We start from the raw sequence: 19,203 nt of genomic DNA on the forward strand, positions 1-19,203 counted from the left end.
TATATATATATATATATATATATATATATATATATATATATATATATGGTTTGCTTGCCATTCTTGTATTTTATATGTGGAAGCTCAGCAGATAGCTGCTGGCATATGAAGTTTATAAGACCAATTACATAATCAATGTCTAGGAGTGCTGGTTCTTTATTGTTTGGGAGAAGTGTTATATGGTTTTTTTTTTCTATACAGCAGAATGCTCCTTCCAAGGTATTAGTGACTATGTCTTACTCAGTTATGTCCACAAATAGCAGTTGATGAATGTTTTGTCTTTCAGTTCAGTCCTCAATATGAATCACAACTTCAGCAATACTTCACTTAAAAATTTTCAGGTGTAAACAACATCTTCAAAAGACCTGAAATTATAAGTAAGATGTTATTATATAGAAGTAATATCACTTAATGATCATCTTCATTCACCATAATATTTTTCATGAAAATTGGAACAAATGATTGCTCTGAAGAGGAAATTTTATATTAAGCTCTTTCTTATAAAATTGCTTGTAAAGGAGAATGCGCCTAACCCAGTGTTCGACACAGGGCTGGCTATAATAAGAATAATCATTTTGTTGTTATCAGAACCTGTATTAGGATATGATCTTCCTTGAGATACCTTTGCTAACAATAATTTGCAACTACATCACATATCCAGAAGAAATACTCTTACTAAATTGAATACTAGAAAAGTGGGAAGGAATAAAGTAAAATTTTAAGGGTCAGGTAAAACAGTCATACATGAAAAGTGATATTCTGGGCCTGCCATTTTTTGCTGCAAAGTCTATCAAGTCTTTGGCCCTCTTAGGTACTAATGGAAAATTTCATGGTTCATGAAGAGATCAATTGCTGGTCTCTTCTGTCTTTTAGCCTTGAGCTTGCTGGCTATTCAAGTATGGGAATGGAAGACAGTTTGATCACATGGTCCAGTGAAGATTTTCTGGATATGACAGAAAAGAGGAGCATGGCTTCTGGCATCTGTTTAATAAGGAAAAGCTTTCTAACAGATCCTACAGGAGTAGTAAAGAGACCATGCACATCTCTGAGTCCAGATTGGATGGAAGGCTGTCATTTTTCCTGTAAGTCTCTTTCCACCCACACTTACCCAGTTCTGCAGAAGACATTTCTACTTCAAATGGATTGCAAAAGGCAAGAATTATGTAATTATTATGAGAAAAATCTGAATTGAGCTTTTATTCTGTTGTCTTTTACTCTTAAAACCAAAATTCAACTGAAATTGTCAATTCCGAAGAAAAAGACAACTAATCCTTCTAACTGAAATCATCAGGATTTCTTAAGCATAAAGAATGAATAAAAGAGGAAGAAAAGGGATTTCTGCCTGAAAGTTAATTTTATGATATTGCCGCATAAATTGTGACCTGGCAGTTCCCTCTGCAGTTTAATAGAACTGGCAGCAGGCATCATGACTTAGGCAGACTCTGTATAATAAGAAGCAAAGACAAATCGGTGTGAAGGACAGGAGAAAGGACAGTACTACTTCCCTCCTGGAAGATTAAAAATAGTAAAATATTGCAAGGAGAATTTATATAAAAGGCGATGATATCTGAGAAAAGGAAAATGATTTTAAGAGAAGACTATAGCCTAGCGTCTGATGAGCAGAGCCAGAAAGTCCAAAGATTGTATTTGAAAAAAATTAAGTGGCCTACAAGGTTGACCAGTTCTCCTACTAAAGACCTTGTGGCAGGTAATTTTGGAAATTATAATATTGGAGTGGGTTAGTTTTCTCAAGCATAATTAGAAAAAAATGAACATATTACACTTTTTCCCACTGTTGAACACAGGCAAATGATTTGAATGCATGTAATATATGAGTGAATTTATTGTGAAAGATGAGAGCCAGACTGGGCTGACAACCAGGCAGATGCCTCTCTCAAAGAGTGCCATCCCAAGGAGACCAGACTTTCATGTGGCTGCACGTGTGACAGGCCCACTCTGAGCTCTGTATCCACAGGAGCAATATCAGAGCAATTTCCAAAATTACACAGGGCACACAGCTTCTAAATCTCCTAGGAGAACAGCCATATTATCCTGAGGACCTGCAATAACAGGAATTATATGCAATTTTCTGATAATGACTCCATTAATGTGAGTCACTGCTGACAATACAATTTGTTAAACATTGTTGGATTCTAAACCATGCAGTCTATCACTGTGAAATCCATCATTACCACCATCACCATCAGGACAGGGCTCACCATTGCCATTGCCCTTGTCATCTTCATCATCATCAATGAAGATTACCTTTTCTGTACTTTCAGTAGTACTTCAGGGAGGGGTGATCTGGCATGCTTTTATCTGCTTAAGTATTAGTTTTATACTCACTGCATTTGACTCTTTCTTTTGGGAACCTGGAACCCCAAAATAATTAAATTTGAGCCAAGTCTAGCTTACCTTAAAATTGTCTTCTATATAAAAAGAAACAACCTTGGCAATTAGATGCCTCAAGTTGGGTGCCTGTGTGTGTCCATTATTGTATATTCTAATATACCCAGACATAGAATAGAACTCACAGTTCCTGGTCTTGCTGATCTACTAATTAGGAGCAGCAACTATACCTTGTGGTTTGAGCCTGAATTAATGAACCACAACAGATTAAATTGTCTTTGAGCTATTCAAAGGAGTGACACTGAAGGCTCACTTGAATGGAGAAGGTACTATTTAAAGTTTGTTCTTTTCAACATGAAGGTTAGCTTTGAAATTTTTGTCTTTCAATGCAGATCATTAGAAAGTCTTCAGAGGTGCAAAGAAACTGGGTAATAGTCTCAGTGTTCTGCATAAACTTTTCTTTGGGTGCTAATGGGGTCTTCTAGAGTACCAGATTCTGCACAAACAGTCATGTTTACTTACCACATTGTTCCAGTCAAATGAATATTTTTTTTATATGAGAATATTACTGTTCCAGAATCTATGCCAAATTCTGGTCTTTGGCAGATTACTGGATTGCTCTATTTATCTAAGTAGTCATGCAACGTTTACATTCTCCTCCTCCTAGCTTAGGGTAAATAGATGAAGACGACTGAGGCATTTTTAGCACAGTCTACTCATAACTTTGTCATTGTTAAGGGAATGCATTTCTCCTTACTGTAGGGATTGCTGGGATTATGAATCTGGATATCTTTATACTGATCATTCTCATATATTGTGGTAAACACACACTGACTTTGCTCAATGTAGATTAGCCCCATTGTGTTCATCTTTTCATATTTTTTTTCTAAACCTCACTTCCTATGTATTACCATCTTCCCCAAATAAAATATAGTAAGAAACAAAATACCGCAATGTTGTATTTGTCTACATGGGAGAGCTATGTTTTTGAATAAGAGGCCACCTTGAAAACCAAGTAACATCTCTTCCTTAGGAATTATTTCTCCCTTCTTGTTTCAAATCATCAAACTGCTTCTCTGACAGATACCTGAAGGAGATAAAACTCACAAGTGTATGCAGAAGTATATGTTTAACGTGCTTAATTTTTACCCTAAATTAACTTTGAGACATAGCCATGTTGGATTATTTCAGTGTTTTACAAGACGTTTGTAAAAGAAAGTCTACTGTGTTTTTCAATATCATGTGTAGATCTAAAATTATGCCATTATTAATGATTATATTAATTCCAAGAATCTCTTTAAAGATATTGTACCTTGTTGTATTAACTTTTCCTTGTGCTTTCACATCATGGAAGTTTATTGCACATTTTTCTGGTTTTAGTAGATTCTGAGAAGCCACAATTATGAAAAAAAAATCTCCAATTTCCCCTCCCTCAGGTGACTAGAATGTTCTATTGTGGCCTTGATTATAAATTGAACATGTTGTGCGCATCCTTGTAAACCATTATAAAGCCTGTTTTGAAGTCTTTATGAGGAATCTGAAAGATAAACAAATCCTCCTGCCAATGTTATTGTATTTTTTCTTCTCTTTTTGAGAGAAGGTCAATTTTGTCTTGTTTTTATGATTTCCTCTAAAAACCCATTACAGGCTCAGTGAAAACCATTGTAAACAATAGGAGTTTGTGTATTTTATGCAGAGTTATGCTCTCTAAGCCTTTCACCTTCTAAAGATGCTGCTTTGTTGGTTGGCCTTCCTTTCTCTGGACAAACATCTCTTTTGGCTTCGTTACAACCCTGTTGTATAATTCTTCTGGTCTCCCATGCTAACCCTTCCTTCTCTGTGCTCTTATCTTCTTGCTTTCAATGCTTCTCTTGCTCATTTAAGTTACAGACATGTTTGTATTCATCATTTCAGTTGAGGCATTTCAAATTTGTTTCTCCATTGCATGCTGCCCCTCTGTGCTATTGAGATATGTATTTAACTATTTTGGATCTGTTTTCTTCAATGTCTAATGTATGTTTGAAAGTTAGTATATCTAAAATCCAGCCACTGATTGCTGATGACCTAAGAAGGAATGCTCTAGAGGCTTAATTCATTTCAACAGCATCCTCTTTCCGTGAGATGTTCAGACTGTAGGAGTAGGAATTTGGCTTGTCCTTTATTTCATCAGCACCACCCACACTCAGTCCAAAAATTTTCTGTAACAATTCTGATTGCATTTGTATCTTGAATCTTCTTACAGTATATGTTTTACTTCCACAAGCTGAACATCACCATGTGATTCTGATGACGTATATGTGTTCTTTTTTTTCTTGTACCTACTGAATTGCATATGACAACTTAGATGACATAGAATTGTAGTCTGTGTTTGTACTTCAATCACTGCACTTATTCTCAAACCACTATTTGCTCTAAACCTGTGTTTCCCCCATCAAAATATAAACTATAAAATTTTATACTTTCGCTAGGAATTCTGCAGTAGTGTTATAGTGTTTGTAAGGTAAAACACAATGCACTTTGGCATTCCACAAGACCACTACATGAACTGTGCTTTTGCTGAAAGCTCACTTAGTGCTAATCTTCCCTCCCCACCACCCTTCTATCTTTCATCCATCAGGGAGTCATTTGTTCAGTATTGAAAAGATCCCTTTCCCATTTTATTTTTGTGTGTGATATGTTTTCTGTGTGTGTGTGTGTGTGTGTGTGTGTGTGTGTGTGTGTGTTTGTGTTATAGGCTCTATGGTGAATGCATGTGAGTATGTAAGGCGTGCACCTGTGCTTCCTTAAGCAGAAGTAAGTAAGACTCTCTATATCTTCCTCTATTACTGTCCATTCTCTACTTTATTTTCTTGAAACAAAGTTTTTCATGGAACTACAAACTTTCCCTTTTCAGCTAGGCTATCAGGACCCAGAGATCTCAGTGTCTGCCTGTTTCCCTTTCTCAGTAGTAGATGAGTTACAAGCATGGACAGCCATGACCAGCTCTTCACAGTCATGAAAGGGATTCAGATCTAATAATCTTGCTTGCTGAGAAAATGTCCTTGTCTACTGAAATACTTTTCCAGCTCCGAGAAATTTATCTAAATATCACAACCAAATATAGTGGGCAACCAAATTGAGACTCATTCTGATGCAAATTCCCCACAGCTTTGACTCTGACATAAAAATATGGCATGCTTCTGCAATATAGTGATGGGACCAACATAGGCTAGAAACTTTCATTCATGGATAGAAACAGGCAAGAAGAAAGAAGAAACATCTGATGGTTACTACTATTATCTTGGTAAGATCTAGAATCACCAAGGAGACAAACCTGTAAGAATGTCTGTGAGAGATGATGTATATTAAATTTGTGTTTGTAGATTCCTGTGAGAGATTAGTTTGATTAGGTTAATTGAATTGAGAAGACTTTCCTCATTAGTGAGTGATAGCATTCTTTGTACTTGGGTCCTGGACTACATCAAAAGGAGAAAGCTACATGGACCATGTATCAATCTCTGCTTCTTAACTAGGGATGAAAAGTGATCAGTTCTTTAAAGCTCCTCTTACTAAACCTCTCCTGCTATGGTAGTCCTTATGGTGGAAGTGTGAGCCAAAATAAACTCTGTCATAAGTAGATTTTTATCATGATATTGTACCATAAAACTGAAATAAAATAACTGTTTAAAAGTAAAGTGTTTAAGCAAGTCTCAAACCTTCCAAGAGATACTAGATTTCAAGGCTAGAAAATAGTATTCTTGGTGCCTGCCTTTTGGACACACAGGGATAAAGACCCAGTATCTAAGGTTTATGTGGCTTTACACACAAAAAAAACACTGCTACATATAGCCAGTGATGTAGCACTTATGGATTGAAATACCACGCACATGACTACTGCAAATTGAGTTGTATGCCAGTAGGCATGCAAGTCTGAAGTCTTGGGGCTTTACTTTTTGTTAACTTTATTGATTTATGGGTGAACATAATGTATTGAACCCATAAAATCTAATACTGCCTTGCAATAAAAAGGAAATAAATACTAACTCATACAATACTATTAGTAAAAGACCCTAATTATAATAATCAAAAGTCTAATATTTAATACTACTTAATAGGATTCTAGAATATATTTTTACAGAGATACCCTGACTGGTACTAATCTATAGTTATTAACAATAGATTAATGGTTTCATGAAGGCAAAGTTGGAACAAAAGATTGATTGAAAATGAACACATGAAAATTGTGCTAGAATGATGATAGTATTCTATTTTTGAATTTTGACATGGGCTTTATTGGATCTGTATTTCACTGGTCGAAGAGAAATACAAATCTGACAAAATTCATCAGATATTACACCTGTAATGAGTAAAGCTATGATACATAAATCATTTGTCAATAAAGTTGTTTAAAAGAAATCTTGAAGCTCTGAGATTCTGTGTAAACAGATTAAGCTTTCATGGCTTCATAACTGAACCACAAAACTCATACTCTTGGCTCCTTTGGGGTACTCCTTGAAGTAATATGTGTCATAATTTTTCTTTAAGTTTTGTTGACTGGTTGACATGAAGGAAACAAAATTGAATTATAAGTATTATCAAGGAATGTGTTCATAAATCAAGGTTAGGAGCAACCAAAGTTATGTTAACTATGTGGTAGACATGTTATTTACATGTATACATGTGTCCTATAAGTAAGGTAGTTGTTCATCTACATATTACACTTAATTATTGAAGATAGGTTATGCTTTCTAAATAAATTCAAAATAGCATTTTTTCAGTCTTCCTGTGTTGACTTGATATTTGTGTCCTTTTCAGTGTTCATATATGTAAAATCTTAACTTTTAATATTAGGAGATTATAGTAAAGTCATTGAATTTAATAATAACATGGCTTTTTTTATTTTATAGGAGACTGGAGAGCTTGCTTCCTCTCTCTGCATGTTACCATATAGGAATACAGTGAGCATATCATTGTATACTAGGAATCGGGGCCTCACTAGATATATATGCTAGTGGGTTGAATTTGGGTTTCTCAGCTTCCAGAGCTTTAAGAAATATATTCCTTTTGTTCAGCCTTTCCATTGTATCTTGTATTATTGCTTTAAGGCATTGTCCTACCTAATATGTGATCATAATATAACAATTATTTTTAGTTAAGCAGTTAGGGTAAAAACAACTAGAATATTACTTTAAAGCATCAGAGGTGAGTCTCATTTTTAAAACCCTCAAGCACTGATTATTGGAACTTGAATAAGCTGGAGGTCATTAAGGCTTAATTCTACAAGTTAGCTTGTGAGTTAAAGCAAGAAGTAATTTGATGAGATTATTTATGATATCTAAAATTATCCTAGGAAGACTCCTAGCCAAGGCAATCAGAATATGAAGGAAATTGTTACGTTAGTGTGGCAAGTAAATGATCTTTGTTATGTAGTAGCAGAAAGCTTAGCAACACTGTCATTTTGCTGAAGTGAAAAATATAATATTTACTTCATTAACCTATGGATTTTGCTAAGAGAAGTTTCAGGCTGACTTGTGGTTTTGCTTTCTTTGTGTTGAAAGATATGCAAAGTATTAGATGAACAAAAATTAAAACTATATCATTTTTAAACAAAGATTAAAGGTAACCTAGGAGGTGGGCATTACTGGGTTTGTAGAACAACAAAAAAAAATCACTGTATCTCTGTTAGTAAAAGGTAGTTTTTACTAAGAAAAATCTTAGGGTAAAACAAAATCTAATATAGTACCAATATATTTTGAGGCTAGATATGAAGCAAAATGATGTAACTATAAAATCCTGCATTAAAGCTAGAGAAAGTTGAAAGACACACTTCACAAACCTTTGTTTAAACAAATGGCCATCCTAGGGCCTGAAAGCCATCACTTGCTTAGTATTTTTGGTAAAGAATATGCTTTCAAAGGACTTTGAAGATATTTTTATCATAACTGCCTCCCAAGACAAAAAGTATGTAGCTGAAAGGCTGTGAAGAAATTACTTATTTGATGGAATCAATTGATTCCCAGAAACCCCACAAAGAGTTTGGTTTTGTATTTATGCATGTATGTATCTATGTTTCTATGTATGTGTGTATGTATGTATGTATGTATGTATGTATGTATGTATACATGTATTGTAGTCACTTTGGAGGAAAAGAGGCAAATATAGTATATAGGAAAAAAGAACTAAGGAATACCTTCTCCTACTCCAACTTTTTCAGGAAATAATCACACAGATAATTTGTTTTCATAGGTAGGCATGGGCATATGCAGGTATGTGTGTGTGTAGATAGAAAATAAGCATGAATATAATTTATTGACATAGGTCATTTTTTAAAAAAAGAAATTACTCAGAGGAAGAAAGATAAGGAGATAGGATCTAACAAATTCCTAGAGATACAATTGTAATTTAAAAACAATAACACCAGCCTCACAATTGTAACAAGTTACCTGGCTACTTCATCTAACTCAGCCATGTAAGAGACGGCATGACATGGCTCCTGGCCCTGAATCAGAGCCAATAGGGCATTGGTCTCCTCAAGTATTGATGGTTGCTGTGGGTGTAAGTCTTGTTTGTACAATAATATATATATTTTCATATTAGTCCTTTGAAGAATGTCCTCTTTGCCAAGGTAAAATGACCCCATGATAATCAGAGACAACATGAGTCTGGGAGGCAAAAGTATGGCTATTGTATAGCAAAATGGTAAATGCTGAGACCTTCAGGATGGGCATTAAGGCTGTGGGAAAGAACTCTGAAAACATGAGTTCAAGAATATATAATTTCTCAACTATGCAAAATATAGCTGTGCGATATGAATTATATAAGGAGCTTTGCAAACCTAAAAGAACAGAGGCAATTGCACTAAGAGACAGCTTGTCAGAAAAATAAAAATGCAAACACATTACTGAGTTCAAGGTCAGCCTGGAACAGAGGTTGGTTAAGCCCAGGCATAGTAGGAATGGCAAATCTCAGAGCAAGAATCCATTCAGTTAACTTACTGTCGGTGTTTACAAAGGCAGACAGATCTCTGCATTCATCTTTAGTGTTAAAAGAAATGTGATTGCTGCCTTTATCTAAGAATTAGGGAGATGGATTCATGGGGCACAGATTAATGGGATAATCCAAAGGAAACCTGAGGTAATGACTGAATTGATATATAAATAAAAGACTGGACTTTTGGTCTGTGAGAGATGAGCTATTCAGAGTTTTTGGAATTGATGAAGCTGTTTGGAGAATATTTCTATAGATGTGCATACATAATATGTATGTGCATGTGTGTACATTTTATGGCTCAAGTGAAATCCTATAGAGAAATTGTCAGTATATGGCATAGAGAGATGGTTCAGAAGACCTGGGTTTGGTATCCAGCATCCACATAGTGGTTCACAGGCATCCATAACTCTAGTTCCAGGGAATTTGATGCCCTCTTCTGACATCTGTTGGCACTAGGCATTTGTGTAGTACATGTAAATGGTATACATAAGGCAAAACTCTCATGCACATAAGAAAAATAAATCTATTTCTCTCTATATAAATGTACACACACTTACACACACATACAAAATTGTACTTATAGATGTCTGATATCTGATAAGCTAGGAGTTTGAGATCTCATCTGTCCATTGAAACCCCCTTTGGCTTGTTAAATTTTAGTGAATGTCTTCTGGGTACTTCAGGAAGATACTTAGGTATAGAAAATAAGTATACATTTAAGAGTGATTGAGAAAGAATTCCTTATTGTAAAGCCTTTTAAATAATTTCCCAAAGAATAGAAGCCAGGATTCCCTAAAAAAGTAGTCTCTCTTAAGTTGAGTGGAGTTTTTGTTATTTGTTATTTGTTTTGTTTTGTTTTGTTTTGTAATAATTAAGCATTTTAATGGGGTGCTAAGATATTCTAGGACAGAGGAATCTCATATTGCTCCTACAAATCAGGCTCTGATCACTTAGATCAGAGGGTAGTACCTCTGGAGATTTCTACAGATTTCACAGGGTTGGTCATATACTACATGTGTGAGAGAAATAGAAATGCTTTATGGCCAGAGGTCAGGGATGCCAATTTTAAAACATAACCTACAAATCCCTTGGTATTTCAACTGTCAAGAGAACAATATCCTTTTTTGGAATCTGGTTAACACATGGATTTGAACAATCGGGAACAACAGAAGTAATGTCTTGGATTTAGTGATGGTTAGCTTTAAACATCAACTTGATTAAAGCATAATCACCAGAAGAAAGTCTCAGTGAGGAATTGTCTAAATTAGGTTGGCCCATGAGTATGTCTGTGGAGAATTTTATTAATTGCAGTGAGAAGACATGCCCTGGATGTGGGCAGCACCATTTCATATGTAGTGCTCTGGACTGAATGAAAACCAGAGGGTGAATTGAGCACTAGCTTGCACATTAAATTATTCCTCTCAGCTTCTGGAATATACATGCAATGCGACCAAGCCATCTCATTTTTGGTATAATAAACTATACTCTGTATTATGAGATAAAACAAACCATTTCACTCCTATGTTGGTAGGATATTGAGTATTTTCCCAAGTTTGTCTACCACAGCAATCACTTTTAGTATCAGCTTCCCACATAAGAATAACATACATGAACGACCACTTCCAAGGAAAAAAAGAGATGACACTGATGAGACTACTGTTGTCTTTGATGCAGGTCATTTGACCAGTATCAATAGGATGAATGAAAAGCAGTTGAATGAATAAAATAATGTGATGAAATATTTAAATAAATCCATTCTGTATAGTGGATAGTAGTATATTTGAATGAGAACAGAAGATATGAAGTAAAAGGGAATTGAAACAATCATAAATTCCTAATTAGCATATTTTAAAATGGCATCTTATGTTACACAAAGGTAATTATGTTACTAGGGATCTGGGCAATTTGAAATTATTTAAATACTTTTTATTATTACTTTGAGGTTATTGTACATTGGGTTTTGGTGATATCTATCTCTCTCTAAGACTCCTCCTAAATTCGCTCACCTCCCTCACCCAAATTTGTGTAATTTAAAAAAAAAATATATTCATGACCAATTTGTGCTACCCACATATTTTTATCATATGTGGCCTTCTACTAGAAAATAGTCAGTTTTACAGGGACAACATTTTTTATAAAACTGACTCTTTCTCTCCTCCAGAGGCTCTCAGTTATCATAAGTCCTGGCTAGGGATAAGGCTTTATATCTACCTCACGTATTCATGCTGGAATTTGGTCTTTATTGACCTTGTATGGATTTGTGCATGTTGTTATCATCCATGAGGTAATTTGCAGGTGTGGCTGATACCCTGTTGTATATAGAGCACACTATTTCTTATTCCCATTCTGTCTTCCACAAGCCTTTGGAGGAAAGGATGTGATATAGATATCCTTTTTAGGGTTGGTGATTCTGACATCTTTTGTTCTCTCATCTTGGGCAATTATGGGTCTCTGTTAACCACCATATATTGAAAATTGAAGCTTCTTTAAGATGAGGTTGAAAGATACATCATTTATGGATATAAAGATAAGTCATTAGAAAATAGTTTAATGCTATGCATGTATAACAGAATAATAATAGTAGGTTGTCACCTAGGGTCTATGATCTGTCTAGTCATAAGTTCTTAGACAAACAATGGTGCCAGTTATAGGTTTAATCTATTGGAATGGGGCATAAATTCAACCAGAAAGTAGTTGGTTCTGTGCCACTCTTGCACCAGTGAGAATGCCATTTCCAAGCCAGGAATTATTGTAGCTTGTGGTTTTACAGATTGGTAAAAATGATGATTCCTTTTCTCTTCCAATAGTATTGAGAACAATGTCAAGCTATATAGTAGCTACCCAATAAGGATAAAGCTTCTGGGTCAGTTACAGCATAAGCTCTCCATATTCTATGGTTCAATAAGTTCTTACCTATAGCTTCTAAAGAATAATCAATACCGTTGGTGGTAGCCTGTATTAAATTAATTATAGAGAGTAATTAGTCATAAATAGGAGAAATAATTCATGATCATTATTCTAAATATACCTTTGTGTAAGTAAACAACTCACCTTAAAATTATTTTATATTTGTTTAAAATGTAGTTACATAATTTCCCCCTTTTCCTTCCAACTTCTCCCCAACCCCCACTTTTTCTAAAGTCCACGACCTCTTTTTCAAATATTATTCTATGTATCAATATATTTATTATATATATATACATACACATCTATATATTTCATATATAAATATAGACACAAAAAATAAATGCAATCTATTGATTCTGTTCAGTGCTATTCATTGCTTTCATGTGTCTCCTTCCAGAGCTGACCACTTTGGTATTGGATACCAAATTAGGGAGCTTATCCATGGATAAAAACTATTTCTATGTCTCTCAGATGTCCTTAATTGCTTGTAGCTCTTCATCTATGGGTGGAGTCCTGTGAGATGTCCTAATCTACATTGGCATGTCAACCAGTGTTGTCAGCATTTAGGTTTTGTTTAGGCAGAGATATTGTCATGATTTCATGTATGCAACTTTCCTGCAATATATAGAAAAGAATCACATGTCAGATATTTTGGTATTCTGGTTTTTACAATCATTTTACGACCCTCTACTTCTGAGATGATCTCTGAATCTTAGGTGTAGGGATTGTGTTGTATATATAGTAATTGGGCTGCTTACCCCACAGTCAAGTGTTCTCTTAGTCTATCAGGTTGTGGCTTTCTCTGTTGTAATGGTCTCTCTGTTGTAAAGAGAAGCTTCTTTAATGAGAAATGAGAGACATATTTATTTTTGGACATAAGAATAAATATTTATAATGTAGGTATGAATACTACTGTAAGAACAGTGGTAAAAGTAGGTTCTCTGAGATCCAAGACCTCACTATCCCTGGGTACATGGCTAGGTTTTTAATATTAGGCATGATTTCCTCTCCTGTTGAGTGAACTTTAAGTATAATTAGACAACTGTTGGTTATCATCAAGTTACAAGTGCAACTATCGTACCTTCAGGGTTATTTTACCATTTTGGTTATTGTTGTGGTTCATAGGTACTGCAGCTGGGTACCTTTGAACCTTTGAAGGTTTACATAGCACCTCTCAGTACTTGAAAGCTAGTTCTTGGGTTGGAGAGTTTCAGGTCAAGTCTGTTTTGGTTCCTTCTAGTCCTGTGTCTGAAGTAGATAGTATCCTCAGCAATAGAGATCTACCTTCAGCCTCTGGGAGGCAACCAAGGACCTGAACAATAGCCTATATCACTTTGGGAGTCTCTTGGACTCTCCTGACTAACTACTCAAAATGAGATATCTTGTAACTGGTACTGGGGTTTTAGTTATCACTTCAAGTGTTTAAGATGTATATGCATCTATATACACAAATACTTGTATGTATTATATGTAAATGTAATTATAAAATATAATTCACTGTGGCTTTTGAAAATATCCTTCATGTTATTTTCCCCCTTTTATCACTCTCCTGTCTTGTCATCTCTTCTCTCTCCCCAGGTAAAGGCTAGCCCTTCCTTACAGCACCTGTATCCTGCTGTTCCTTTATCTAGATCTTTCTTCCCCACACCATGGTCCCTTTTTTTCTTCTTGGTTTCTGTGATTTCTCCTTGTTTATATCACATCTGAAGACTTGGAGCTAGAAACCATGGGTGAGAGGCATCATGCAGAGTTTGTCTCTCTGAGTCTGGGTTCCCTCCATATAATTTATTGAATATGTGCTCCAAGCCATGCTTAATGAAAAGAGTATTTTGTGTGCCTTCTAGCTTATGACAGATTTTATTTAAAAGCCTATTATACAGATGTGAAAATGAGGGTTAAAAAAGAGTATTTGTTTGCCTAGATGAAAAAAAAATGGCTGAGTTTTAGGAAAGTTTTGGCACACCTTTGTAAGTTTTTAAAATGTAATATCTTTTTAAGTCACTTTATATACTGGGTCTTAAGTACAGCAGTTATTTTAAAAATCAATAGGCTTAACTTTGAAAAATTACATTCTTAAAAGGCAGTCTTTTATTTATAATTCCCTTTCCTTAGATCACTATATAGCCTGCGTCTCTGCTACCTTCAAGACTTTATTCTAATTCTATGTTGCCAGCAGGATCTTCCTTGGATCCCTCCTTCAACGTCAATCTCTATTGCTGCTTGAACCTTTTCCCTAAAGCTGATCTAATATTTTTCATAGAACCCATCCCCTTTTCACTTGCTTTATAATTTACTTATGTGCGCCATGTGTCTTTCGGCTTTAGAGTATGAGGTGTGTAGGATCAAGCATCCTTGGCTAGTCTATTCATTAAATTGAAAGAATGAGAATCATGCCTACGGTAGGGTGAGTATTCAGTGCCAACCAGCTAGTAGAGAAACACACTCAAAAGTTCTGTGTGCTGTGACTACATTGGAGGACAGAGACAGAAAATGTAGGTCCTGGGAAATTTCCTCCTCAGTAAGTGATAAGCAGGAGAGCCTTTGCCCTAATTTTCAAAGGTCAGTACAGATGAGTCAGGAGTTGTTTTCTTCCTTTTGAAGCAAATAGCTTTTATTTCCTTTACTCCTTTAATACCTCAAATATTTCTCTTTACATGCTTTTACTATATTCTGCAATCTTCTATGGTATCTTTTATTTATTTATTTATTTGTTTGTTTGTTTATTTACTTACTTACTTGATTAAAAGCAGTTTCCTATGGAATGTAAGGAATTCTCATGGTAGGAAGGCCCTAGGGAAGTAGCTGCTGGTGCCACCAACATCCACTCACCTCCATCCACAGCTGTAGGGACAGGGGGATAGGGAAGAATTTCACATTATGGGAGATGACTCAGGTTCCCCAACACTGAGAGAGTTGATTTGTCTGCCCTAAGAGACCAATGAGAATGCACATTCAAGGGATTCTTTTAGGAACTCTGAGTTCAGTCAGAAGGTCTTGAGTAACATCACTTTATGTTCTGTTTCAAGCTAAAAGTTGGGAGCTCTAGATTCCACCTAAGGTACCATCTGGAGGTCCAGGGGTTCATAGGGTGACATCTGTATATCCTCCAGCAGAGCTTCTAGATTCTTCTTCATCGTGGCTTCTCCTTGTAATTGAGAGCCATCACTACCTTTAGATATCCCTGCAGGGTCTCTGAAACCCTGTTCTAGCAGCCACACAGTCTGGCATGGGGCTGTCTAGACAGTTTGCTTTTGCTTAGTTAGTTCCTCGGAGTTAGGAAGGCAGCTTGTCCGTGACAGGGACCCATAAAGCCGCTTGAGCATGTAGTAGTCCGAGGTCGAGATCTCTGTGGCTGGAGGACCCCCATCCTTTGTGTACATCCACGCTAATGAACTCCAGGTGGCCCCTCGTGTGGACTTATGCTACCTTCTTTGTAGGCCACATGCTTGCCATCTGGGCAGTAGCGGTAGGTGAAGCCATAGCTCCACCAGGGTCACCTGGCTCCGAACCTCTGGATTCACAAAGATATTCTCAGCTGTCATGTTCCTGTGAATATACTTGTTTTCATGGAAAAACTCCAGAGCATCTAGCAGCCTTCAGTCCACCTGAAACACACATCTCTTTGATACACATTTCAGGTTATCATCCATGGCTGACTGAAGGCTCCTCCCCAGACTGGAACTACAGAAACCTGTGCTTGTCCTGGTGCATGCAAAAGCCGATATAGGTGGGGATGCCCAGGAGCGGAACCAAGCACTACTTCTTCCACTTGTTCACATGCACAGGCTTGGCAGCTCTCTGAACGTTGTGCTCACTAAAAAGGCACCCATCCTTGGAGTCCAGTTTGAGTGAGAATCTCTGCTTCTGAATCATTAATTCACAGGGGACAACAGAAGTGGGCTCAGCTTCATAGAGAATGCCTTGGTTATCCTTAGTCTGCAGAGCCTACAGTGTCTAGTGCTTTCCATTCTGGTCCATCAGCTCTGTCCCTATAGGCAAAGCCTGAAGAGAGGTGTTTACCCGGCTCCACTTCAGTGTCTGAGGGCTCAGCCTGGTGGAAAGTGGGCTGCCTTTGGAGGTGAGGAGTCGGCTCCAGGTGCCTGTGATTCTCTCAGGAGAACTCAAGTTATCCTCAGAGTGGAAGGAGGTTGGGAGAGAAGTGATAGTGTGTGACCATTTCACTTTTTTTTTTGGGGGGGGGAGGCTTCAGAACCAGAGTTCAGCTCTCTCCTGGAGCCTCAAAGGATGACACAAGAGGCATAATGTTAGTCTGGGTGCCTCCATCCTCCTCTTCAGGCAGGGCCTTGCCACAGTAAAGGTGGAACACAACTGATACTTTGACACTTTTGCCACAGACTGTACAGAAAGAGATCATACTTTGTGGACTCAGGGTTTGGTCCTTGGATTACTGGGTGAGACATTCCATCTCAACAACCTATTCGGTTGCCTAGTGGAAACTCCAGGGAAGGTATCTTTTTAAAAGCATTATTTAACTTATATGCATATTTGTGTTTCAGTGTATCTGTGTGCACACATGTTTTCAGGTACCCACTGAGGCCAGAAGAGGGCATCAGATCCACTGTAGCTACAGTTACAAATGTTTCTGAGTCACCTGATGTGGGTGCAGGGAATCAAAGCCAGGTCCTCTGGAAGAGCAGCAAGTGCTCTTAAACACTTAAGTCACTGGAGAGATTCCAGCCCTGTCAGTATTTTCTATTAAAATATAAAGTGATTAGACTTGAAGAGAAACACCCATGGTTTCAGTGAAAATTATGTGTCTATCAGGGAGACGTTTGGGGTCTTTTGTCTCTGTTTTGTCATCCCTTCATTTACTTTGCGCCCACTAGTGTGGTTTACAGCCACATGGCGTCATTGTTCTTTGAGTACATCTTCATGTTTATGACTGATGCTTATTCATGGGACATTTGTCTGTCTGCTGTTCCTTCCTACATTAAAGCAACTTTTAGTGGCTTAAAGTACTTCAGTTCTTTAATGCTGTGGTCAATCAGAAACAAACAATGTAGTAATCTGTAAAAATAAAATCAGGCTCTGTTCTAACTTATAAATGATAGGCTTATTATTTTTTGAAGAAAATGCTAATATGGATAGTTCACAATGTGTCAAGTTAGTGGGAAAATGCTCCAGTGGGAATTGAAATGGTTAGTTGGAACTGCCAACTTGCCACACTTAGAGTCGTTTGAGGAGTTATCTAGATTAGGTTGGGTTTAGTGTTTGTAAGTGTGTGTAGGAGAGTATCTTGATTGTTAATTAACTCATCCCATGGTAGACAGCCCTGTCCCCTTGGCTGGATCCTGAACTGTATAGAGTAGAAAAAAGTAGTAGACAAGTCAGTAAGTGAGCAGGCAGCATGGGCCATTAGTTTCTCTTTGCATATGCCATTAAATGCTACTTGTAGGGACTTCCGGTTTGGGACCGAGCCTAGAGCAGGTCGCAGGCAGCAGCTCCGTACCCAACCGCAGAAAACCAAGAAAAACAGGGACTCCCAGGAGCTTGAACTCACGCAGCATCCCAGGTAAAATTGAATCACCCGTGATGCCTGCTATTAGAAGTTCTAACCCAGATGGACCAGAAGCCAGGAGCCTCGCCCTTACCCTCACCCCCTACCTTTTCCCACCTGCACAAGGTCCCCTGAAGCTGGGCAACTGCAAGATCCTGCTTGGCAACTGCAGATAGACTCAAAGCAGTGTACCATATCATCTGAAGAATAGCAGGGAGACCATAACTCAAGCAGTGTACCATATCTTCTGAAGAATAGCAGGTTGCAGTCCTCCTCGCCCCCACGAATAACCAGGACCCGCCGGTCGGGTCAAGTGGCACCCAGACGTGGGGCGCGAGGCCCGGACCCATCCGGACGGACTCTCATTGAGAGGATGTGCGCACGACATCAAGATTGAGCAAGACAGAGATCATCGCCCGTGACCTGTCGTCCACAGAACCAGGTTGATGCTGCCATCAAGAAGGCAGTTGAAGTTCATTACCATCAGCTGAAAATTGCAGAGGATCCAGAAGTGACTCCGCAGGAGACTGACACAGCTGTCAGCTCCCCTGCCTCCCCCTATGGTCGACCCCTAGACTTCCACGCCCTCCAGAAGGGTTCCTGGTATGCCTGGCTTTGCCCTCATTTCTCTCGCTAGAGAGCTTGGCCTCTTGATCACCACAACAAAAATTGGCTTTTTCCTAAACCAAGGCCACCCTTGATATGGCCGCTAACATTGGGGAGCCTTCCTTTATGACAATATTACACCCCAAACTGACAAATGGTTGGTAACTTGAACATTTACAAGAGACTAGGATGGCTGTGAGTTAGCCCAATGACGGGATTATTGTAGGTCCACTTCCCAGGGGCCCACCCAATGCAGCCGAAAAGGAGTGCGTGGTGCTGGGAGTGGGTGCAGCCTACATGGCCTAAGACAGGGCCCTCACCCTCCTTTCACCCACATCAGAGTCCCTTGACGTTGCCCATCGTCGACAGCCTAAAGCCTTCGACCATCGATGTGACTTGTCTCACATCAGTGTTTTGGGGTTGTGAACTTGTCTAAGACCCCCCCATAATTAGACATCCAAATTCAAAACTCACATAGTTGGGATTGAACATAAGATGCCTTCTCTAACTAAACAGAGAAGGGGGAGATGCCAGAAGCCAGGACCCTCCCCCTTACCCTTACCCCCTACCTTTCCCCACCTGCACAATGTCCTCTGAAGCTTGGCAACTGCAAGATCCTGCTTAGCAACTGCAGATAGACTCAAAGCAGAGTACCATGTCTTCTTAAGAATAGCAGGGAGACCATAACTCAAGCAGTGTACCATATCTTCTGAAGAACTGCAGGTAGATCATAATTCAAGGCAGTGTACCATATAGACCATGACATGTTTCAAGGCACAGGCCAAGAAGATTTTGTACTTTTCCACCACCTGGACCCTCTTACCCCCTCCCCTTGTAAAACATGCTATAAAAAA

At 37.9% G+C, this 19,203-nt stretch overlaps 1 pseudogene; it reads right to left on the bottom strand.

Annotated features, from left to right (window-relative positions):
• Positions 1-15,278: 15,278 nt before the first annotated feature.
• On the bottom strand, positions 15,279-16,600 carry LOC114631099 (annotated as a pseudogene).
• Positions 16,601-19,203: the final 2,603 nt, after the last annotated feature.

This window comes from Grammomys surdaster, unplaced genomic scaffold (genome assembly GCF_004785775.1).
Source record: "Grammomys surdaster isolate TR1022 unplaced genomic scaffold, NIH_TR_1.0 351, whole genome shotgun sequence".
Taxonomy (NCBI): domain Eukaryota; kingdom Metazoa; phylum Chordata; class Mammalia; order Rodentia; family Muridae; genus Grammomys; species Grammomys surdaster.